Below are 21,024 nucleotides of genomic sequence, written 5' to 3' on the forward strand. Positions count from 1 at the left end.
AAATCTAGTCATTAATTTATTTTAAAAAGAAAAAAGAAAAAGAGATCGAGAGGAGCTTTGGTATTGCCGCATGGATGAGGAGTGGGACCATTTCTTCGATGAAATCTGTTGGGGCAAACCTTTCCACGTGGTTTTAATTTTTAACTATTCCGAAAAGATTTTTTGATTGACGGTAGAGTGACCATTCAATAATTCAATTTAAAATTAAATTTAATTGAATAAATTAAATATTAAAATTTTAATATTTATAAAAATTAAATTAATTTAATTTTAATTAAAAATTAAATCAAATTAATTCAATTTGATTTAATTCAGTTTCATTCATTTAAATTTTTAATAAATTTTTTATTTTTTACATTTTATTTTTAATATTTTAAAATTTAATTAAAATATTTTAATTTTAATATAATATAATATCTCTAAATTATTAAAAATAATATACTATTATTACTTATTAGTTCAATTTGATTTTTTTAATTTTTTTTAAAATTAAAATCGAATTAAATTAAAATAATCAAAAATTTTAAATTAAAAATCGAACTAAACCGAAATAAATAAAAAATCGAATAAAATTTTTAAATTAATTTAATTCGATTAACTTTTTCGATTTAAATTAAATATTATTCCACCCGGTTAAGAGTACACCATACATGTACACGGCCTCAAGTGGTCGTTGATGTGCAGGATTTGTCACGAGCCACTAATTTGATTAGCTTATGAAAAGGAATACCTTTTACCTAGGAAGAGAAGACTGTTGATACTTGAAATGACTCATGCCTCGTCCATTTCGTGAACACTTTTTCAATCGGCCTTCAGTGATAATGTTGTTATAGTTTAACTCTTCTCTTATTAATTGAGTCAAAATAATAACATAATTGTTACTCAATCAAAGGTTGATGACCTCAAAAATGCTGCTCTTGACTCAGTCTTGACAAGCCTCGTTTGTTATAGTCGAGCCTAATATTTATCGCTTGACCTTTGTTGGCAATTGCAATAGAATTTAAAAAAAAAACATGAGATTCATTATCTATCAACTAGTAGTTTTTCATGAAAATTAGATAATTAACTTTATTTTTTTATAGTATAAATATAATAGTAACATTTAAGGTACGTAATTTTAAGCATTCAAAGTATTTAATCACTCTCTAAGCTCATTCATTTATATAGATTATAGGCTTGAATATCGGAGTAATTGTCAACAAGGCACCAACCACCTTATTATTATTATTATTTGCAAATAAATTCAGGTTAAAAAGTCAAAGAATATTCACAAACAATATCATTTGATTTTGTTATCGAGATCTAAAGACAACATCACTTCTTCATTTGGAAAAGCTACATTTTCCTCTCTCTTGACTATCACTCTTTTTCTTTCTCATTATTTCCTTTTCATGGATGGCAGAAAATTCATGTGCTATGTCAAAATATGTTATTCATAGGATTGCTGAAACAATGGGATCTACCATAATAGGAAGTGGGCAAAATATGCTACTTGTAGCTTCTGAGGTGGACATGATGATGATGACTAGGAGGCTGCGCAATGTTAGAGCGATATAGAGCCAAAGAGGAAACGTCCCTTAGAACCACTAGGGTCGGCTTGGCAAGAATAGGGACCATGAGTAAGTCCAAAGGGAAAAAGAAGACAGAGGATGAGGAGGCGTTTGATAAGACCTTTAAAGACATAGATTGGAAGCTTATACGGGTTGTCCAAAGGTTTCAAAAGGAGCAAGATGCCAATTATGAGCTAGGGGATGCCTCACTTCTTTCAGAGGAGTTTTTATCCAAGTCTTTCTACGCCCAAGTTCAAATTGCTTAGCTTGAATAAGTATGATAGGAACACTGACTTCAAAATTCACTTGGCAATCTTCTAGACAACAATATAGCTCTTGAACGTCAATGACTTCATGTTATGTCGTGTCTCCCTATCAACCCTGATAGGTTTGGAATAAAAGTGGTATCAACATCTCACCCAAGTTCAATCCAAAACTTTACTTAGCTAGCAGTAGCTTTTAAGTCAAAATCTGTTACTTGCATCCCTCCAGAAAAGTTTTCCTTAAACCTGTGTAAGATTAGTCAGGGAGTGGGGGAGTCTTTATGGAGTTATATCTCACGATTCAATGCAAAGGTAATACAGGTAGAAGACCTGAACTATGAGATAGTGTGTGAAGCCCTAAATAAGGGAATAAGGAACATCGAATTCGTGGATTCATTGATTAAGAATCCAAAAGCCACATACCAACTCTTGATGGAGAAGACACAAAAGCACATTCGTTTGGATGACAAGGTCCAGGTCTTAAGGGAAGACAAAAAGGCCAACTAGGTGAAGGCGTTGAAAACAAAAAGACGTGGACATGAGGGAGGGAGAGATAGGAGGAGCTACTGTATCTCTTGGAAAAAAGATGACTGAGGTAAGTACATGAACTATACCCCATTAAAATTCACAAACTTGAATTTTGATATGGATCAGGAAAAGTGATAATGAGGTTAGTTGGCCTAGGAAGCTCAACCCAGATAAAGTAAGTAGGCATGCCAAAATTAAGTATTGTTATTTCCATGAAGATCACAAGCATACAACCGAGGAATGTCGGTAGTTGAATGATGAGATTAAAAGGCTTACAAGGGTTGGAACTCTAAGAAGCTTTGCACGAAATGACCGAGAAGAGAGAAGAACTGAGCCTGTAGACAAAGGCAATGTAATCCTGAAAATGATGAGCCCCTTAGGGTTATCAATGTAATTGCAGTTGAGCCAAACAATCACAAGACAAAAAAAAGAGAGGACCCGAGAATGTGTTGTCAATAGAAAAGGATCATTGAGCTAAGCAAGAAGTGACATTTGGACCCTATAATAAGGTAATAAACTCACCCTACAATAACCTAATGATGGTGAATGTCCAATTAAACAAGTACGATGTCAAACAGGTGTTGGTCGATACAGGTAGCTCATTGAACCTTCTCACTTTAGATGTTTTTAGTAAGCTGGGTTTAAGCAAAAGTAACCTAGCCAAAATATCTTACTTGTTAGTTGAGTTAGGAGACAAAACTATGGCACTTTTAAGGAATGGTCAATCTCTCTCTAATACTAAGAGATAAAAAGTATGAAAGGAAGATGTATGTAGAGTTTGAAGTGGTTCACAGACCATTGGCTTATAATGTCATACTCGGAAGATCAATCTTGAGTAATCATGATATTTTAATTTATATAGGTCTTTTGTGTTTAAAGATGCCAACTCCAAGTGGCATAGCAATTATGCGAGGAAGTCAAAAGTCAGCCTAGAAGTTTTGCAAGCACTCCACCAAAGATCAAAAAAGTCAGAATTCCCAATGAACTCTTAGAAAAACTTGAGTCTTATGTAAAGCATGAGCCTCCAAATTTAGGCGAGACTATTATCTTAGAACAAGGGAACATGGTACACTTTGGGACTGCCTTACAAGGAGAGGTTATGGATAAAATGACTCAGATATTAAAAGATAAGAAAATGACTTTTGTGTAACGACCCGAAAATCGGACCGCTACCGGCGCTAGGATCCAGATCGGCTTAAGGCCGCCGGGACCCGTAGCAAGCCTGACATACCACCTGTAAACCTGTTTAATCCCATACATGATCAACATATACATAAAAATTTAAACTTTTATTTTACCAAGCTCAACCTGTGCATGCCCATAAACATATACATAAACATAAACATAAACCCCACACTGGAGCTCTCATCAAATGCTCCGATGGGGCATCTCCTCATACACAAGCTTGGTGGAACATAAACATCATAAAACATAGATCATGTATACAAAAGGGATCACCATACACATAGGGTCAAGCACAACCTCTAATCCTCAATATCATTTTTACATAACATAACTATTCAAAACTTTACATTTTATCATGTCCACATCTAACTATTACATACACATGACTTCATCCACCTTGACTTCTCTGTCTAGCCCGTACCTGCAACCCTGGGGGATTAGGGAAAGGGGGTGAGCTACTAGAGCCCAGTGAGCAGAATAATAAAAACATTTAAATCATATGCTATAATGGAATGCAACACATCACAGACAAATCACATCACGGATGGTATTGTCACCAATAGTCCTCTACATTCCAAAGTGTCGGGACGTAGAATGGGTCAACCGGTCTTTCTCTTATATAGTGCCGGGACGTAGAATGGGTCAACCGGACTTCTATACCATGACATACCGTACCATATCACATCATATCATATGAGGACTAAAGGATCATCCAATAACCAATCCACATCAATATCATAGAATGCAATGCAACATATTCGTGAACTCTAATGCAAACAGCCTAGGATATCACATGGCATTCATGATGCATGAACATGCTCAAAACTTTATAATTTATTTGCCTTAAAACGTAAAGGTTTATTCTACTCACCTCAGCTAGCTCTGACAATGACTGAAGCAGCTGACTCACTGCTGGGGTCCTCGGTTCCTCGGGTCCGAACCTACACAGGCGGACTCAAATGAGAGACCAAACATACTAAAACATGACTCTAAAACATCCCCCAAAAACCCCCTAAAACACCTCAAAACAAACATGCAAAACATGCAAAGGAAGGCTGAACAGGACACTTTCGGCGGCAGGTTCGGCGGTCGAAAGTCCCTCCAGAGCCGAAAGTCAGGCAGGTTCGGCGGCACCTTCGGCGGCCGAAAGTGCCCTCCAGAGACGAAAGTCCATTTTCGGGGGCAGACTTCGGCAGCTGAAAGGCTTGCCTCCCAGGCAGGTTCGGCGGCCGAAAGTCCTTCGGCTGCCGAACCTGGTTTCTGCCAAAAGGGCAGAAACTCGGCTCCTCATGCACATTTGCCTCCCAAAACCTTCAATCAAGCATACAACTCAACCAAAACATGCATAGATACATACATCAGCTCCTAGGGGCTTCAAACTATCCTAAACCCCATCTACAACACATCAAACATGCATATCCAACATACATTGCCCATAAAACACATAAAACCTAAAAATGCTCAACTAACATAAACATACATTTCTACCCCAAGAATCAACTTAAAACTTGTTTAAGACATATAGTGAGCTCAAGATTGGCCCTTACCTCTTGAAGATCGAGAGGAAAACGACCCTAGCTCGGAGATGGGAGAGATTGAGTTTCTTGAACCTCAAAGCTCCAAAACTTGCTTTATACTCGAAAATCTTCAAAACAAAGTGAAAACTTGTGAAAATCGTGAAAGATTTGAAGGAAGGAACTCAAAATCGGCGAGGGATGGCGGAGAGCTCACCTTGGCCGACAATGGGGAGAAAAGCTCGCCCATTTCGGCTAAGGAACCCCTTTATAGGTGGCTGGCCAGGCCACATTCGGGAGCCGAACGTGCCTCCGCATGCATGCCATGTTCGGCGGCCGAACCTGGACTTCCCCCACTTATGCTTTCGGGGGCCTAAAGTGCTCCCGAAGTGCATGCATGTTCGGCTGCCGAACTTGAGGTTCGGCGGCCGAACCTGAGTTTTCCTCCAAAGCTATTTTCATGCAAAAACTCATTTTCCTTCTAGATTAAAAACATAAAATACATTAAAACATTTTTTTAAAAAAACATGATTTTACCCTTCTAGAGGTCTCCAACACCCGAGATTCCACCGGACGGTAGGAATTCCGATACCGGAGTCTAGCCGGGCATTACATTTTGCTTGGAGTCTTGAGAAAGTAACATGGGTAAACCTAGAGATTATTACCTACAAGCTAAGTATCAATGAAAATGTCAAACCAATACAATAAAAAAGAGGAAGGTTCCTTCCGAGAGACGATAGATAATAAAGGAGAAAATTAATAAATTGTTTACTGTAGGATTAGTCTAATACCCAACATCGTTGGCCAATGTGGCTCAAACCTGAACAAGGCATGTCGGAAGCATCATTACACCTCCCATTTATTGATAAATTGGTCAACTTTACAATAGGACATGCGATAGTCTCATTCTTGGACACCATATCGGGATAATACCATATCCTCATAGATCCTGAAGATGCAAAAAAAAAATAGCCATCATCATGAATAAGGCCGTGTTTTGCTATAAATATCCTTTGGGCTAAAAAATGTAGGAGCAACCTATATGACCAAACTTTTTAAATATTTGATTATGAAAACCAATGAAGTTTGCTTTGACTACATGATATTGAAAAGTAAGCACGTAAAAGATCAACCAGAAGATATAATCAATATAACGACCCATAATTGGATCATTATCGGTGCTCGGATTTAGATCGATTTAAGGTCATCGAAGCCCATAGCAAGTCTATTATACATCCTATTATATTTGATACAACCCTCACTTGATCTTGAAAAATATACAGAACATTATCATAATATGAACTAAACTCGGTATATGCATACATACATCACTGTAAACATAAATCTATACTAGAACACTCATCAAATGCTCCAGTATAGTTATCATTACACACCACAATTTGTTCAAACATAACATGAAATTAAAACTTTTTACATACTAAGATCATTAATAAGGGAATCATAAAAGAAAACTAGGCAAAGCACAATACTAATCCATAATACATTATACGTCTACAACTAAACTATTACACAAGGAACTATACCCAAGGAAGTTGCTGAACTCTCACACTAACTCTGATCCTGCAAACCTAGGGTTAGGGGAAAGGGATAATTTACTATACCCTAATAAGTAGAAACATGGCATAAAACATATACTCGCATGTAACACAAAAAATTTCATAGCAAGATAAACTTGTCACCAATAATCCTTTATAAAATCCAATAGTGCCCGACCCACAACGGGTGCTTCTTAGGATTTTCTCTTAAACATAACATATCTATAGTATTAGGGGCATAAAATGAGCACTCTAGTATTTCTCTTACATAATGTCAGGGGTGTAGAATGGGTCTCGATCTAGACTTTCATATATGTCATACACATATATTATATCTTACTCGAGGGCTAGTGGGTCATCCAACTTCCATCCATAATAACAATAAATATGCAATGCATCATATTCGCAAATCTAATGCAAAATAACCTATTCAAATATATATGGTATTTATGATATATGAGCATGTTTAAAATATTTGATTTGATTAAAATAAGAGTTTAATTTAATTCTACTCACATCTGGCAGACATCGGCCTCTCTCCAAAGCAGTTACTTCACTCCTGGTCTCTATAGTCTTCTAAGTTCAATCCTATATAGACGAACCCAAATGAGGGACCAAACATAATTTTTATAACTCTTAAAACTACCCTAAGACACCCCTAAAAGCATATAAAAAAATCTATAGAAAACAGACTGGAAACAACTGAACAGGGGATTTTTGGCAGCCGAAAGTTCCCTTATAGATCTGAAAAGTCCAACTTTTAGAAGCACTTGTGGTGGCCAAAGATGGCTGCCTTAAGTGTAGGTTCAATGACCGAAGGGACTTTCGACGGTCAAACCTGGGTTTTGGCTTCATGCCAAGCTCGATTCCACTTTTGCAACCAGCCCCAAAAACTTTATCACAACTGCATACAAAGGCTAGAAACCATATATTATCAACGCAGAATACAAAAGACTACTCCAATCTAACCTAAACTTCACTATGCATCAAACAAAAGCATCAACCTTCTTATTTATTTGTCAACTCTCAAACTCATAAGACATCGAGACATGCATGCATTCTAATCGAGCAAACCCACGCAGCATATTATCTCACATTGTAACCCAAAGCAATAAAAAATTGAAAAAACACAAGCTTAGCTCTTGACACAATAGTAAATTTGGAAGGAGGAACAAAAGAACTCGTAGATAAAGCCAATCCTTGCAAAACTTGAGATTCCAAACCAAAAATCTTCAAATCAAGATAAAATCCATGATAAATTTGTTGAAAACTTCGCGTTATGCAGAAAAATGGGTCTGAGACTCATCTCTGCTTGAATGGAGAAAGCTTTTTCTCCCTTTCAAGTTGAGGGCCTCTTATAGATGGGTCTGTTTGCTAATGTTCAGCGGCCAAACTTGAGAGGTTCGCGGCCAAACATTAAAGCTTTTGATTTTTTTTAACTCAAAATACATTTTCAAAATACTTAAATTTTTTTGTAAAAACCCATTTTACCATTCTAAAGTTTCTGGTTCTGAGATTTCAAATTTTGATAGGGATTCCATCAGAAATTTCAAATTTCGACACTGAATTTTAGCTAAGTATTACATTCTTCCCCCTTAAGAACATTCATCCTTGAATGTTCAATCACACACATAAAACACGTAGCACATATAACAAAGAAGCACATAAAACTATCTATCAACTTACTTCATAAGAGATGAGGGTACTACTTAAGTATCGACTCTCTAGTCTTCTAGGTACATTCTTCCATATTGTGGTGATTTTGTAAAACCTTTACCATTGGGATTTCTTTATTTCTCAGTTTTTTGATTTGCATGTCTATAATCTTTATTAACTGCTCAACATAGGTGAGATCTCCTAGGATCTCTATATCAGGCTCACCAAGAACCTTACTCGAATTTGGCACGAACTTTCGTAACATAAAAATATAGAAAATCGGATGAATTCTCTCCATAGAAGCAGGTAAATCTAACTTGTAAGATATATTTTCAATATTTTGCAAGATTTCAAAGGATCCAATGTACCTTGGAGCTAGTTTACCTTTTCTTCCGAAGTGAATCACTCTTTTTATAGGAGAAACCTTAAGCAATACTATATCTCCTTCCTGGAAGACAATTCTTTTTCTGCGGATGTCTGCATAGCTCTTCTGCCTATTTAAAGTTATTCTGATTCTTTCTCTGATAATGGACACTACTCTGTTGGTGATCTCTACTAACTCTAGCCCTGCTAAAACCCTTTCTCCTAATTCTTCTCAACAAGCATGTGATTTGGACTTCCTCCCATGCAAAATCTCATTGGGAGCCATCCAATGCTATCATAGTAACTGTTATTCTAAGCAAACTCTATTAATGGTAGATGTTGCTTCCAAGAGCCACCAAATTCTAACACACACACATCCTCATTATGTCCTCTATGGTTTGGATGGTCCTTTCTGACTGTTTATCAATCTGTGGGTAGAAAGTAGTGCTGAAATATAACCTTGTGCCCATAGCATTTTCTAGACTCCATCAAAATCTAGAGGTAAACTAAGGTCCCTGATTTGACACTATAGAAACTAGAGCCCCATGCAACCTGATGATCTCCTCCATATAGATCTATGCTGGCTTGTCCACAAAGTAACCACTTCTAACTGGAATAAAATGAGTAGATTTGGTCAATCTATCCATCATTACCTATATAGAGTCGCGTCTGTTGGATTTTATTGGTAACCCAACTACAAAGTCTATTGCCAAGTGCTCCTATTTCCATTCTAGAATTGGTAGTGGGTTGAGCATTCTAGTTGGCCTCTGATGCTATAACTTCACCATCTGACATACCTCATAAGCAAACACAAACTGAGCCACTTCCCTCCTTATAGAAGGCCACCAGTATACCTTCTTCAAATACTGATACATCTTGTTAGCTCTAGGATGGACACTATACCGGGCATTATGAGCTTTTCTCGTAATATCTCTTTTCAAATCTATTGCCATAACGGAGGATCCCTCCATTGTCAAACTTAAATTCACTTTTCTTGCCTTGTTGAACTGCTTTTATAGCTTTTTCAACTCAGAAGATACCATCCTATAGGGAGGAATAGAGATGGATTTGGTACTTGGAAACACCTCAATTTTAAACTCTATTTCTCTATAAGGTGGTAAACCTAGTAGATCCTCTGAAAAAATATTTAGGAATTCTTTAACTACAGGCACTGAAGCGAGTTCTATAAGCTAACCGTCAAACTCTTTACATAAGCAAGAAACACCTAACAACCCCTCATAAGCAACCTATGAGCCTGTAAAATAGATATCAAACCCCTAGGTGTAATTGACCTATTCCCTCGAAAGACAACCTTTGATCCATCATATCTTGTGAACCTAACTACTTTGATTTTACAAACCAAGGTAGCATCATGAGTAGAGAGACAATCCATCTTTCTAGAACTATAAGGTCGACTGGAAGGCATCTGTCATCGAGTAGAATGAGCCGACAGACTAACTTTATTAAAGACGGACCACACTTGGGCCTATTGACCTAAAGAGGACATTCGAGCCTAGAAGCTATTAAACCCAAACTGTCTATGACCCTTGAAAAAACAAAAGAATGAGAGGCACAAGATCCATAAGAGTATACACATCAGAACACCTGATAGTGACCTTACTTGACACTATTATGTTTGATGTGTTGGCCTCTTGCTACGTCATGGTGAAGATCTGTGCCGGTGCTGAAGGAGCTTCTCTTTGGGAACCTACTGAAGAAAAGGTTGCCCTTTTACCTTTACCTTGCCTTCTGCCGTGAGATGTGGCTAAAACTACGAGCTAAGCCACACTACCAAAAGCTATTTGCTGGGACTGTGCCATCTTGGCTGCATTAGAACACTTACGCACCATGTATCCCTCCTGTCCACATCAGTAACAAGCTATAGTCCCAAACCGATAAGGCCTTGTGCAACTTTCTACATCTGACATATCTAGTGCTATCTGAACTAGAACTTGAACTACTTCCCATTTCTAGACCAGACTTCAACCTATTCCAGAACTTGTTCTTCTTGGTCTTCTTAGTGGACTTATTCCACTTTTTACTTCTTATGGTTGTTGCACTTAGAGAAGAGAGATCAAACTTTCCCATCCTTGAGGCTTTAAAACCTAATGATTATGCTACTTGCTATCTCACTATTCCCTGAATGATGGCACTAGCCTCCATCTTTCTATATGTGTCCACTATACTGTGGAATACCTAGAGTGGAGTCTCATGGCATACTTTATGTCATAAGCCTGATCTATATACTGTAGCAACTCTAAAAACTTGTCTGTGTACTCATCTACACTCATCTCTTCGGTCTACCTTAACTGTACCAACTCTATCACCTTCAACTCCCTTGAACTATTTAGAAAATCCCATCTTGCAAACTCATTTGCAAATCATTCTCAGGACAAGCAGTCCAATTTCGGTTCCATGTAGTTCTTGAACCACTCCTAAGCTTTCTTTCACTTTAGAGTGAACCTTGCCATCTGAATGGCTCTACTATCACTAGCTTCTAACTCGTCAGCTATTATCTTTATTGCTTTGATATACTCAAATAGGTCATCTCCCTCCTTATAGTTATAAGCATCCAACTTCACATAATTTGTCATCTTTACCTTGCTTTCTGTTGATGACTCAGGTCTAGGTGGTTGAATTTCAGAAATTACTAGTTTTATTGGGGGAGGAGGTGGTGGTGTTGCATTTCCTAGGTTAGGATTTGCTAGATTCTAGTGATATGGTGGAGATGAATACATGGGGTAGGGTGGATATAGTGGGTAATATGAAGGATAGAGCATGTGTAAGGGACAAACGTGATAGCTGAAAAAATCCGATGAACCCGGATACCCAGGTCCTTGTGGGTAAAACTGGTACTGAAATGGATAAGCTGATCATGAGGCCTAAGCGCCTCCTATTCTTCCTTCAGACTCTCCCACACTCTTTCTTTAAAAACTCATGCCCAAACTTCTGTCTCTCCTCCACTCATCTCCCACTGATTCTCTGACGTTTGTAGACATCCTACCCTGATCTGTCCTCTTTTGTTTACATAAAAAGACCCCCTAAGGTCCCTTGATGATTCTCCTCTATTACTTCTGCTTGCCTGTGCTCTTGATGGAGTAGTAGGAGGAAGGGTATCCATACCCTCATTTTCAGGTGAGACATTGGTCAATCATACAGACCGATGTGAGCCATGCATCTTATCTTCTGGAAAACAACATTAAATATATAAACATTAGCATCATATGGTTCATTTGGATACACATGAACCTACAATATATATATCATATCATTAATGCACATGCACATAGTCAGGGCATTACACATAAATATATATACATCAAGATAGGACTCCATATCCTATCCCTAGTGGACATGTATTTTCGTAATTGTGCTTGCCCTCTAATATCTATGAGCCCAACGCTCTAGATACAACCATATAAACCTAGGACTCTAATAACAATTTATAATGACTCAATAATTGAATAGTTATTGGCGCTAGGGTTCAAATAGATTTAATGTTACCAAAATCCGTAGCAAGCCTACTATACTTCATGTTACATCTGGTACAAACCCCATATGATCTTAAAAATATACATAAAATATTATTATAACATGAACCAAACTCGGTATATGCATACATAAATCACTGTAAATATAAACCTATACTAGAGTTCTCATCAAATACTCCAGTATAGTTATCATTACATACCACAGTTTGTTCAAACATAGTATGAAATTAAAACTTTTTACATACTAAGATCATTAATAAGGGGATCATAAAAGAAACTAGGCAAAGCACAATACTAATACATAATATATTACATGTCCACAACTAAACTGTTACACAAGAAACTATACCCAAGGAAGCTATTGAGCTCTCATGCCAACTCTGATCTTGCAAACCTAGGGTTAGAAAAAAATGATAAGCTACCATAGCTTAGTGAGTAAAAATATGGCATAAAACAGTTCCATAAAACATATGCTTGCATGTATGCATAATAACATAAATAATTCACAGCAAGATGGACTTGTCACCAGTAACCCTCTATAAAATCCAATAGTGCCTCAGCCCACAACAAGTGCTCCTCAAGACTTTCTCTTAAACATAACATACCTACAGTGTTAGGGGCGTAGAATGGGCACCCTGGTCTTTTTCTTACATAATGTTAAGGGCATAAAATGAGTCTCGACCTGGACTTTCATATCCATCATACATACACACCATATCATGCTCGAGGCTAGTGGTCATCCAATATCCATCCACAACAACAATTAAATATACAATGCATCAAATTTGTGAATCTAATACAAAAAAATCTACTCAAATATACATGTATTTATGATGCATGAGCATGTTTAAAACATTTGATTTGATGAAAATAAGAGTTTAGTTTAATTCTACTCACCTTTAGCAGACACTAACCTCTCTCTAAAGTAGTTGCTTCACTACTGGCCTCTACAGTCTCCTAAGTTTGATCTTACACTGATGGATCCGAATGAGAAACCAAACATAATTTTTACAACTCTTAAAACTATCCTAAAACACTCCTAAAAGCATACAAGAAAACATGCAGAAAACGGACTGGAGATGGCTGAATAACAGACTTTCAATGGCAGATTCAGCGGCTGAAAGTTCTATTATAGATCCAAAAGTCCACCTTTCAGAGGCACTTGTGGTGGAAAAAGATGGTTGCCTTAAGTGTAGGTTCGACGGCTGAAGGAACCTTCGATGTCCGAACCTGGATTTTGGCTTTATGCCAAGCCTGATTTTGCTTCTGCAATTAACCCTAAAAACTCTACCACAACTGCATGCAAAGGCTAGAAACCATATATTAACAATTCAGAACATAAAAGACTATTCCAATCTTATCTAAACTTCAACATGCATCCAACAAAACCATCAATCTTCTTATTTGTCAACTCTCAACCTCAAAAGACATTAAAACATCCATGCATTCTAATCGAGCAAACCTAAGTAGCATATTATCTCACATCATAATCCAAAGCAATCAAAAATCGAAAAAATACAAGCTTACCACTTGAAGAGACAACACAACAGTAGATTTGGAAGGAGGAAGAAAAGAATTTATTGATAAAGCCAATCATTGCAAAATTTGAGATTCCAAACCAAAAATCTTCAAATCAAAGATAAAATGCATAAGAAATTTATTGAAAACTTGGCATTGCAAAAAAAACGGGTTTAAGACTCACCTCTACACTAAATGGAGAAAACTTTTTCTCCCTTTCAAACTGAGGATCTCTTATAGGTGGGTCTACCTGCTAATGTTAGGTGGGTCTGCCGGCTAATGTTTGACGTGAACATTAAAGCTTTGATTTCTTCTTTTTAATTTTTAAACTCAAAATACATTTTCAAAATATTTAAAATTCTTTTATAAAAACCTATTTTACCCTTTTATAGTTTTTTATTTTGAGATTTTGGATTCCAATGGAGATTCTATCAAAGATTTAGAATTTCAATATTGGAGTTTAATCCGATATTATAATCAAGGTAATTCTAGATAAGGCAGGTATGAAATTTAACCTAGGCAAATGCACATTTAGTGTATAGGCTGTGATACGAGCACGAGAATGATACAATTATTCAACAACAAGTTGTGCATTAAAGTCTTCACACTCTTCAAAGATTCAATATGGAAAGCTCCAAATCGTGACATATCAAGTTACCATCAGTTAATTTAAGGCTTACAAGATGAAAACTATATTTGAGAAGCATGGATAATGAAAAAAAAGCTACACTCTTTTCAACACATGTGGACACACAATACAATTTCAGATCGCATAATGCATATATGCTAAATTGTACTTAGGCCAATTTTGTTATTTTGGTATTTTAGTATTTTATAGGATTTATTTTAAATCAATTTGGCCTAAATTAAAAGCTAAATTCGTACAGCCCATTTAGGAAGGAGATTTCTCCAAGACAATTTAGGAAAATGATCTTTAATGTAATTTGGATTTCACTATTTGACTAGATACCCTTCTTATATTTTAATTACACATTCCCACACTAGAATTAAGGTTTGGAGGCTATAAAAATACCCTTAAGGTGGCAGCCACAAAGACAATGAATAAAGATGATGTTATGAATAGTATTTTGGTTTTTCTACATTGTTTAGCAACTTATCAAGGTTCAAATTTGTGGTATTGTAATATGGATTTCCTTCGTACTTAGTTAATTTATCAAGAATTTCTTATGGCATTTTCAAGCTGGAATCGCTTAATTATCTATTTTTTAAATCACATTGGTTATTTAGAGGTGTAGTAGAGCAATCCGTGGAAGATATCTTAGCATCATTTTTTATCAAATTGTGTGACAGGATTTTTTTATCACGAGTTAGTCCTGTGTTCCGAATCAATTGGTATCAGAGTATGATGATAGATAAATTCCTATTTATCTATTTTTATTTGTTTTATAATTTTTTTCTATTTTATTTTATTATTTTTTATTTCAGTTTATCTTATAGTTTCTCTTACAAAAAAAAGAAAAAAATTTTTTTCTATTATATTTATGTAAAAAAAAAAGAAAAAAGTTTTATTTCAATTGTATGAAACTTTAAAAAAAAAGAAAAAAAAGAAGATTGAAGAAAAAAAATCATTGTTTCAGTGGTTTGACTTAAAAAAAAAGAAAGAGGAGATGAATAACGAGGATGTTATGAATAGTATTTTGGTTCTTCTCCATGTTTAGCAAACTTATCAAAGTTTTTCTTATGACATTTCTAACTGATTTATCGCTCCATAATCTTTGTTTCTAAACACATTAGTTGGTTAGGGGTGTAGTAGAGCAACTTTCGCTCCATAATCTTCATTTTTAATCACATTGGTTGGTTAGAGGTATAGCAGAGCAACATTCTGGAAGATATCTTTGCTTCGTTCTTTGTCAAGTATGTGCTCAGAGTTTTTGATCACATGTTGGTCTGGGCTTCTGCATCAATTGGTATCAAAAAACGGTGATAGATAAATTCTTATTTATCTATGTTTATCTATTTAATAAGTTTTACTTTTATTTTTGTTTAATTTTAGTTTTATCTCGTTATTTCAGTTTGCAAAAAAAAAAATTTATTTCAGTTGTGTGAGACTTTAAAAAAAGAAGAGAAAAAAAAGAAGAGTGAAGGAAAAAAATCATTTTAGTTGTTTGATTTTTTTTAAAAGAGATATGTCAAAGTGTAGTATTTTATTCACGAAATTTCATATTGAATTCAAAGATTTCTTGAAAATTATGGAAGAAATCCAAAAAGTTGAGGTTTCAATTACCTTTGCTATTCTTGCATAAGGCAGCCTGTATGGAGATGATTTCGTGTATGTTGATCCTTTTTTTGTCATTATGGTTGAAGATTCGAGAACGAATCTTTTCGATGAAGGAGAGAATGATACGAGTACGGAAATGATAGGATTCTTCAACAACAAGTTATGCATTGAAGTATTTGCACTCTTCAAAAATTTAATATGGAAAGTTTCAAATTATGACAAATCAAGTTACCATCACTTAATTCAATATATAAGAATTATATTTGGAAAGTATGGGAGAATAAGAAAATAAGCTACACACTCTTCAATACATGTGGATGCGCAACACAATTTTAGATCGCGTAATGCATGTGTGGCCGAATTGCATTTAGGCCAATTTTGTTATTTTGGTATTTTAATATTTTGTGAGATTTGTTTTAAATTAATTTGACCTAAATTAGAAGACAAATTCATCCAGTCCATTTAGGAAGGAGATTTTTCAAAAATAATTTAGAAAAATGATCTTTAATGTAATTTAGGTTTGACTATTTGACTAGATATCATTCCTATATTGTAATTACAATTTTCGACTCTAAAATTAAGGTTTAGAGAGTATAAAAATACTTTTCAGGTGGTAATCACGAAAGATACAAATAAATTAAAAATGATGTTATGGATAAAAAAATAAAATATAAAAAAATAAAGATGATGTTATGAATAAGGTTTGGAGACTATAAAAACACCATTACAGTGACAGCCACGAGGATAATGAATTGATGTTATGAATAATATTTTAGTTTTTCTCTATTATTTAGCAACTTATCAAAGTTCAATCTTATGACGTTCTAACATAGATTTCCTCCATACTAGTTAATTTATCAAGAATTTCTTGTAGCGTTTTCAAACTAGAATCGCCTTGATTATCTATTTTTCTAATCATATTACTTGGTTAGGGGCGTAGTAAAGTAATCCTTGGAAGATATCTTAGCATTTTTCTTTGTTAAATTGTATGACGGGATTTTTTATCACGAGTTAATTCTGGATTCCACATCAGTACTTTTTTAAAAATTTTTTTATTTTTTTTATTCATAATATCATCTTTATTTTATTTGTATCTTTCGTGGCTGTCACCTTAAAAGTATTTTTATAGCCTCCAAACTTTAATTCTAATGTGAGAAGGTGTAATTACAAAGGGTATATAGTCAAATAGTTAACCTTATATTACATTAAAAATCATTTCTCTACATTGTTTTTGAGTAATCTCCTTCCTAAATGGGATGCACAAATTTGACTTCTAATTTAAGGAAACTTAATTTAAAATAAATTGCACAAAATCCTAAAATATCAAAATAATAAAATTGGCCTAAGTGCATGTTCGACCATATATTCATTACGCAATTTAAAATTGTGTTGCGCATCCACATGTATTGAAAAGTGTTGTTTATTTTCTTATTCTCCTATATTTTCCAAATATAGTTCTCATCTTCATAAATCTTCATAAGTTTTGAATTAAATGATAATAATATGATTTATCATAATTTGGAGTTTCTAAAAGTGTTATTGAAAAATCGTACTATTTTCGTTCTCGTATCAAACTGGATAATTCTTAAAATATATAAGGTGTGTTGTAAAAAATTATTTTCTATTTTTCAACTCTATTTTTTTAGAAAATTAGAGTATTTTTTCTATTAAAAAAATGTAAAAAAGTATTTATTGATCGGCAATAAAAAATAATTTTCTAATTTCAAGAAACAGAAATTGTGTTCATTAAATGGAAAATGAAGAATTATTTTCTTTAGAAAACTATAAAATATGTTTACATCTGAAAAGATTTCAAATATAGTTTTCCAATTTGAAAAGATTTTTTAAATTGGAATTTCATATTCTATTGCAAATATTTAAAAAATAATTAATCACTGACTTGTAATTTTTTTTAATATTCTTACTAACTCTCATATAATTCGTATTCCATGAAGAACTAATCAATATAATTTAATTAATTTATTAATATAAAATTATCTTAATTCAAAAATATCACATCTTTGATAAATATACTTCCGGGTACAAGAAAAAAGATTATGATTCAAATACGAAAATCATTTTAATTTCTGACACGATTTTGATAATTATGCCACAAATGATTTTTATGGCTTCCCTAACCATACTCACTTATGCTTGTTGTGATAAATCTACTTGAATCCCCTTTTGTTCCAAATTAAGGCTTATTTCCTCTTGCAAGGTTAGTCCTTGTTTACCATATTAAGATGAATAGACAATCAACTCTATCTTCCATCCTTATAAAATTAAGTAATGTGCAACATACAATAAGAATAAGCTTTTAGTGACGTAGAGGATAATTTGGTATAGATTTTAAAATGAGGAATCTAACCTGATGACCGCCGGCTCTCATTTATCCTGGGGAAGGCCAAGCCCAAAGAAATGAAGCAAGCTCAAGATTCCAAAAGTCCATTTCAGCAAGTCGGCTCAACATCTTAAGCCTTGACCCAAACACCTGGGGTAGGTCGGGTCATCCACGAGTCCAGGTCTAGTAACGAGAAATCTAGTCCGGTGATGTGACGCGGTAAAGGATAGTAGATCCAATCACTTCGCAGTCCTGCCCGCATGCGCGCCAGGGGAATTAAATGGCCGCTTGGCATGGAAATACTCCTATAAGCACCTCTTGCAAGCCTGATCAATCTCGACCTTCAACTCAGCAGAGCACTTGTACTCCTGCAGGCGCTCCTCACATGCCAACCGGACCTTATCCTCAGTGAGCTTGGCGTCCTCAAGTAGGGCAGAACACCTCTTCTCTAGAGCCTTAACCTCTTGGCAGAGTTATTGTTGCTGAAGTTGTGACTCCTCTGCTGCCAAGGTCAGGCCTTTCAGGTCCTCGGTGCATTTTCTAAGCTTCTACTCGAGGACACCAATTTGAGTCAAGGCCTCATCCCTCTAGGCTATCACGTCTCACAATGGGCCTGGACGTCGTCACGCTTTGTCTTAGCCACTTCACACTGATGCCAGGCCTCATCATGCTGGGCCACAACCTCATCCCTCTTACGGCAAGCATCCTCCATAGAGGACAGCTGCGCCAAAGCCTCATTGCAATGAGACTCTGCAGCAACTGCCCTCTCGTCAGCCTTTCTGACATCATCCTGCGCCTAAGCCAACTCATCTTTAAGGGTCCCCAAATGACCCTGGATTGCAGCAAGCTGGCCTTTGACATCACTATTAGCCACGAGATTCTCCTCACAGCGGGCCTCCTTAATCCTGCAGTCCATCGAGCTCTGAAGTGACCGATCATGAGCATTGATCTCCATAAAGACACCCAACACCTGGTAGAAGGAAAAAATAGCAAAAGAAATTAGAAAAATAACAAAAATAAAAAGTAACTCAAAATAGTGAAGTGACTCACCATGAGGAGCATTTCTCGGAGACTGTCTCCTAGCTCCTTCCGAGTCCGAGAGCGAAAAGCCACCTGCTGCCGAGTAGAGCAGGCTATGAGGTTGGTAAGAGTAAGTAAACTTGGGTCTTAGGTGTCAGAAATCCCACTGAGCATCCTCTCCCCCAGCAGCTCGGCAATAGAGGTCGCGGCAGACTGAGGAGTGATCTCATCAGCGTTCAAAATTTTATTGTCTGGAGCAAAAGACAACAGCTTCATAGACTACCAGGAGGGAGCACGGTGACAGGCTGCTTGGAAGTGCGAGCCTTTTTTGGGGCTAGAGCCGCATTAGGAACCTCCGTAGGAGGAGCTCGCTTACCAGTGGCCTCCCTGAGAGTGATTCCACCACTGGCAGCGGTCTTTTTGGAGCGAGGAGCAGTAGAGATGACCTTGGCCCCATCTTTAGATCCGCCCTTGGCAGTAGGGACGACCTCAGCTCCATCCTGAGAGGGGCCTTTGGCAGATGGGACAACCTCAACTCCACCCTCAGAGGCGCCCTTGTCAGTTGGGATGACCTCAGTGCTGCCTTTGGAAACAGCTTCAGTAGCAGAGGTGACCTCAGTTTCCCTTCTTGGTGCGCCCTCAGCAGTAGCAGTTACCCTAGCCTTCCCCTAGGAGCCATCCTCCATGGAGTCCTCAATGACGACGGGCTCCCGAGAGGCCGGAAGAGAGGCAAATTTAGACTGGGAGGCAGTAGGTGACTAAGTCGAACTAGAGGTTTGGCTGCGACTAGGCCCCTTAGAAGCGCCAGAATGAGAGTCCTTGGAGATCAGCACCAGAGCGCGAGAAGAAGCTGGGGAAGGAGGGACAACTCAACCAGCTGTCCTGGGGGAGAAAACATGGGCGACCTCTCGAGTCGCGTCAGCCAAGGACATACCAGCCCGAAAAGCATCCAGAGCGGTCCTCACACTCTCCCAAGACAGGACAAAATTCTTCGATGGCTTGATTTTATCCATTGGGAGGTCAGAAGTTGCAGGAAACAAAAATAATCAAAGAAGTTAGAAGCATACTCAATAAAAGGTAAAAGCAAGGAAAAGGTATAACATCAACAGACAGGTACCAGCTTCCCGGCAGTCCTGAAGACTGGACACAAACATACACTTTTCATCAGCATACTTCCGCTTAACAGAAGTCAGTCTAAGAAGGCTGATCTATTCATAGAGGGTCAACTGAGAAAGGTCATTGCAGCCCGGAGGGACATCCCTCCAAGGGAGGTCTACCTGCCAGGACAACCCGGGATCTCCCTTCAGTCTACTGCGGCGAACCCCTCTGCCCAACCCTTAATGGAGTCTTTATGTCCCGAGAAGATGGACAACCCTCCTCGGGGAGCAAAGTAATAAAAACTTTGGCTCGCCCCGTCTAGGCAAAAGAAGGTGGAGAATAAACGAGCTGTAGGAGTGAAACCCTAACTCAGACTGACAGATTCAAAGGAGCACATGAAGAGAATCGAGTTGGAAGCAAGCATATGAGAAATTATTCCAAAGTATCGGAAGACCTCAAAAAAAAGGGAGAAAAAGGAAAGGTTAAGCCAAACTCATGTTGTTTAACAAAGAAAATCAGGCTACAGTCCCTCTAGGGGTCAACGAGACTAGAAGGAGGAGGATCGGGAAGGACGATCCTCTCATTGCGATGAGGACCCTAATACAAAAAAGAGGGGTATCCAAATACTCCCGAGAAAAGAAGGTCGCAAGAGAAGAGGAGGTGATGTTGGACTCTAGATTCATGACATCGGGAAGCTTGGGA

Source organism: Manihot esculenta, chromosome 8 (assembly GCF_001659605.2).
Source record: "Manihot esculenta cultivar AM560-2 chromosome 8, M.esculenta_v8, whole genome shotgun sequence".
Classification (NCBI taxonomy): domain Eukaryota; kingdom Viridiplantae; phylum Streptophyta; class Magnoliopsida; order Malpighiales; family Euphorbiaceae; genus Manihot; species Manihot esculenta.